The following is a 6,000-nucleotide window of genomic DNA, read 5'->3' as shown; positions in this document are numbered from 1 at the left end:
ATACAGTCCTGGGGACCATTCAGGCTTGTTCGCATATATATTATATATATACATATATATATATATATATATATATTTATATATATATATATATATATATTCATATATATATATATATACATATATATATATATATATATATATATATATATATATATATATATATATATATATGTATATATATATATATATATATATATATATATATATATATATATATATATATATATATATATATATATTTATATATATATATATACATATATATATATATATATATATATATATATATATATATATATATTTATATGTATATATATATATATATATATATATATATATATATATATATATATATATATATATATATATATATATATGTACATATATATATATATATATATATATATATATATATATATATATATATATATATATATATATATATATATATATATATATATATATATATATATATATATTTTGACCATCCGCTTGACCATCACGACCGGACAAAAGGAAGTGATAGCCGAAGCTATTTGAACCACTTCCTCGCCGGCACTCGGATGGTAATCTTAAGCGGATTAAGGCGCCCTGTACATACCAGTTGCGTTGCTCCTGGCAGTATGGGTTCGAGTCACTTCTGGGGTGTGAGTTTTCAGTTGTATATATATATATATATATATATATATATATATTATATATATATATATATATATATATATATATATATATATATATATATATATATATATATATATATATATATATATATATATATATATATATATATATATATATGTCGTACCTAGTAGCCAGAATGCACTTCTCGGCCTATTATGCAAGGCCCGATTTGCCTAATAAGCCAAGTTTTCCTGAATTAATATATTTTCTCTAATTTTTTTTTCTTATGAAATGATAAAGCTACCCATTTTATTATGTATGAGGTCAATTTTTATATATTGGAGTTAAAATTAACGTAGATATATGACCGAACCTAACCAACCCTACCTAACCTAACCTAACCTATCTTTATAGGTTAGGTAGCCGAAAAAGTTAGGTTAGGTTAGGTTAGGTAGGTTAGGTTGTCGAAAAACAATTAATTCATGAAAACTTGGCTTATTAGGCAAATCGGGCCTTGCATAGTAGGCTGAGAAGTGCGTTCTGGCTACTAGGTACGACATATATATATATATATATATATATATATATATATATATATATATATATATATATATATATATATATATATATACATATATAGATATACATATATATATATATATATATATATATATATATATATATATATATATATATATATATATATAGATATATATATATATATATATATATATATATATATATATATATATATATATATATATATATATATATATATATATGGCTATATACTCTACGGGCTCACCATAGTCCGTGCTACTTGGAACTTTGTTCGAGTTAGCGAATCTTTAATAACAAAAACAAATATAATTGTTCTGTTTAAATTAAAAATAATTAATTTGCAAGATAATTGCATTAAATATATATATATATATATATATATATATATATATATATATATATATATATATATATATATATATATATATATATATATATATATATATATATATATATATATATATTTACCTTAGGGCCACTAACCCTATAGGCCTCGACGATAACAGGAAGCCGGCGGCTTGTTGAAGGTCCCTCATTTACCTTTATGATCTTTTCCAGGGTGTTGTTTTAGATTCAGCTACTCGGAACAAAAGTTTCAAGTATCTCGGGCTATGGTGAGCCCGTAGTGGACTTATGTTTTCCAGGTATATTTTAAAACTCAATACAGTTTTGGCAGTTACGGCTTCATCGGGTAGACCGTTCCATGAGTTAATAACCCAGTGCGGTGAAAAAGCCTCTCCTGTTCTCAGCCCTTCATTTTACTTGAATCCGTTGTTCCTTGTTTTTGTTACATCTGACCTGAAGAAAATATCCGGATCAACATCCTCTAACTTGTTCAGTAGTTTTAAAGTTTCAATGGGATCACCACCTGTCGTGCCTGGTTTGCAGTGTTGTTAGCCCTGTGGCCTTCAGCCTTCCTGATACGAGAGATAACTTAGCTCTGACATGACTTTTATTGCCCGGTGTTGCACCTTCTCCAGAGCAGCTATTTCCTGAAAATGAGGTGTCCATGTTTGGATACAGTGATCCAAATGGAAGCGCATCAGAGATTTATACAGTTGAACCATTACCTTCTTTTCCTTATAGTCAAAAGTACGCTTGTTTATCGTAAGAGTTTAGTAAGCTTTTCTGACTGCTGCACCCACCTGTTGTGCAACTTTTAATGAGTGGTGAATTTTGACTCAAAGGTCATTTTCTTCATCAATCTGCTGTAATGTAATGCTATTAATTTGTTAGTCGAGGCATGGGTTGTTATGCCCTACATGCAGGTTCTTGCATTTGTTGACATTAAAACGCATTTGCTAGTCTTCTGACCATTTGTGGAGTTCACGTAGATATCTTTGTAAGGATTTAATATCTTTATAATTTCCTGCTCTACCATACATATTTGCGTCATCTGCAAATTTGATGATGTACAGTGAGGAGGAATTGTAAATGATTGTGAATGTGTTTGATAATGTGTGCATGAGAGAGAGCTGAAGGTCAGTGTAAGAAAGTGTACACACACCACACGGTGTTTTGATACACTGAGGCAATGGAGTGGCTTGAACTCGCAAGCTGGTGATTCCCAGACGCTTTCCTTAACTGACTCGGCCAAGGTCATACAAAAGTTGTCCAACCCAGAACTCTACTGAGCTCTCTGGTAGGTTCTGGAGGCCCCAAACAGGGAGGGCCCAACCATGATTTTACAGTCAAACCGACCACACTCGGGCCTAGGGTAATGGCGTTCACACTCTTGCGCCGTAATGCCAAATCATTACGACTATATAGCACTTGGAAGGGATAAAGGTAAGGATTTGGGATAGGACAGTGGGGGGGGGGGGGGGGGGAGAATGGTGCTCAAACACTTGGACGGTCGGGACGCCGTCCTGCATGAAGCGAGACTGCCGTTCAACCGTCCAGCCCAAGTGGTTAAAAGAGAACTCGATAAACACCTCCAAAGGATATCCGATCCACCAGGCTGTGATTCATTGAGCCTGGTTGACCAGACCATCAACCAGACCAGGCCTGGTCAGAGACCGGACTGCGGAGACCTTGATTCCCGGAATCAACGTAAGGTAACGCAAGGTAAGGAGGCGCAGTGGTGCTTGGGGGTGGAAGGGAGGCTTTGAGGCAGTGAGGCAAGGCTGGGGTCGAAGGCAGGGCGGTGCTGGGGGTGGAAGGTAGGCAGGGTAGTGCTGGGAGTGGAAGGTAGGCAGGGTAGTGCTGGGGGTGGAAGGTAGGCAGGGTAGTGCTGGGGGTGGAAGGTAGGCAGGGTAGTGCTGGGGGTGGAAGGTAGGCAGGGTAGTGCTGGGGGTGGAAGGTAGGCAGGGTAGTGCTGGGGGTGGAAGGTAGGCAGGGTAGTGCTGGGGGTGGAAGGTAGGCAGGGTAGTGCTGGGAGTGGAAGGTAGGCAGGGTAGTGCTGGGGGTGGAAGGTAGGCAGGGTAGTGCTGGGGGTGGAAGGTAGGCAGGGTAGTGTAAAAAAAATACATATGCATATATATCATGTTTATTGCTATTATAAAATCAATAAAGGAACTTAGAAAAAATGCTGGTCACAGAGTTTAGAGACATAAGCTCTACATATAAGGTGTAAGTTTCATGTAAATTGAATAAAAAATGAAAGAGTTATATGAACATTTATGTTACTTGGAAATAAATAAGACAAAATAAAGTCTAAGGTGCTGCCATCTATGGCTGAGGTTGACATCAACCAATTTCCTCCAAAATTGGCACTCTTACAGATAGGCTTACGTGCAGTCAGGTGTATAAGTTTCATGCAAATCGTCCGATAAAAAAAAATAATCAAAATAAAAAAAAAATCAAATTTTTTTAACTTAATTTTTTTTAATAAAATTAATTATAATTTTTTTTAATATGTGCTATTGTGATAGCTGAGTCATAGACATGATTTCAATTGACACTTGTGTTTGATAATCGTTTTTGACCATCTTGGAAAATTTTTGACATATAATTCAATATTTTTTTCTCCCTTCCTATTTATACTACGATGCTGAGACTTGGACCAGATGAAATCCTTTTCATATACAACTCGTCAAAAAAGTTTGAGTGAAATTGAACCATTTTCATTTTTGATCCTATGGGCTCCTTAAACATATCCTATCTCCTTGATTCAGTGATTTATTGAACAATCAACACGGCGGTGGCAGCAAGATGGGGCTGGGGTCGAGCACGGGGTGGCGGTGGCAGCAAGGCGGGGCTGGGGTCGAGCACGGGGTGGCGGTGGCAGCAAGATGGGGCTGGGGTCGAGCACGGGGTGGCGGTGGCAGCAAGGCGGGGCTGGGGTCGAGCACGGGGTGGCGGTGGCAGCAAGGCGGGGCTGAGGTCGAGCACGGGGTGGCGGTGGCAGCAAGGCGGGGCTGAGGTCGAGCACGGGGTGGGGGTGGCAGCAAGGCGGGGCTGAGGTCGAGCACGGGGTGGCGGTGGCAGCAAGGCGGGGCTGAGGTCGAGCACGGGGCGGCGGTGGCAGCAAGGCGGGGCTGAGGTCGAGCACGGGGTGGCGGTGGCAGCAAGGCGGGGCTGGGGTCGAGCACGGGGCGATGGTGGGGGGCTGGGGTCGAGCACGGGGCGATGGTGGGGGGCTGGGGGCGAGCACGGGGCGATGGTGGGGGGCTGGGGTCGAGCACGGGGCGATGGTGGGGGTGTGAGCGAGGGGGGGGGCTGGGGTCGAGCACTGGGTGGTGGTGGGGGTGTGAGCGAGGGGGCGGGGCTGGGGTCGAGCACGGGGCGGTGGTGGGGGTGTGAGCGAGGGGGGGGGGGGGGCTGGGGTCGAGCACGGGGCGGTGGTGTGGGTGTGAGCGAGGGGGGGGGCTGGGGTCGAGCACTGGGTGGTGGTGGGAGTGTGAGCGAGGGGGGGCTGGGGTCGAGCACGGGGCGATGGTGGGGGGCTGGGGTCGAGCACGGGGCGATGGTGGGGGGCTGGGGTCGAGCACGGGGCGATGGTGGGGGGCTGGGGTCGAGCACGGGGCGGTGGTGGGGGTGTGAGCGAAGGGAGGGGAGGGGCTGGGGTCGAGCACGGGGCGATGGTGGGGGGCTGGGGTCGAGCACGGGGCGGTGGTGGGGGTGTGAGCGAAGGGAGGGGAGGGGCTGGGGTCGAGCACGGGGCGGTGGTGGGGGAGGATGGAGGAGGAGTCAAGCAGGGTAGGACGCAGTATCTCCCTCAGTGTAGCCAAATACCGTATGGAGTGCGAACGCAACACTCTTCGGCCCGTGTGAATAATTTAGCGTCTGGCAACTATAGTGAGTGAACAAAGTGTATTCATAACTATATTTCGATGCTTGCCATCTGAAACGGTGCTGAGCTGTGAGGGCGTTAAACAATCGCGTGAGTATAATACATAATTTGAACACGTTATAAAATACGTAGGTTGTGTTATAGTGGAATTTCGAGATTAAATCTATATGGCAATGTTAATTGAATTTATTACTGTACCACCATAACAGTTTTGTACACTGCAGAGCATGTCACAAGTAAGTTATTAATTTATAAATATCTGCATGTCTCTTGAAATGTCGATAGATGGAGTAATTGGTGTGAATTTCACTTTGCCTCAAGTCTCCGAAATTTAGTTGATGTTCCTTCAATAGTGTCCAAGAAATGTGTAAGTACTTAATTCATAATGTGCTGTCCGAAATCTTAGCGAAGTATCCAAAATTTGCTTACTGTAGGTAATGCATGCACATGACTGTAAAGCTGCCGCCCAGTTGGGTGGGTGTGGAGCAAGACTAGTAACTGTGCGACTCACCATAGATGTAAAGTGGTTATCTCCTATCTTGAGATGATTTCGGGGCTTTTTAGTGTCCCGCGGCCCGGTC

The 6,000-nt window shown here is 41.8% G+C and overlaps 1 protein-coding gene across 3 annotated transcripts in view; it reads left to right on the top strand.

Annotated features, from left to right (window-relative positions):
- Positions 1-5,343: 5,343 nt before the first annotated feature.
- LOC123764809 (uncharacterized) overlaps positions 5,344-6,000 on the top strand; it is a 430,287-nt gene continuing 429,630 nt past the window's right edge. For all 3 annotated transcript variants that reach the window (XM_069302648.1, XM_045752985.2, XM_045752984.2), the window contains exon 1: positions 5,344-5,509. The gene's annotated coding sequence lies outside the window, so the exon portion shown is untranslated. The remainder of the gene's footprint in view (positions 5,510-6,000) is intronic.

Source organism: Procambarus clarkii, chromosome 48, assembly GCF_040958095.1.
Source record: "Procambarus clarkii isolate CNS0578487 chromosome 48, FALCON_Pclarkii_2.0, whole genome shotgun sequence".
Classification (NCBI taxonomy): Eukaryota; Metazoa; Arthropoda; class Malacostraca; order Decapoda; family Cambaridae; genus Procambarus; species Procambarus clarkii.
This window is presented reverse-complemented; position numbering and strand designations above follow the sequence as displayed.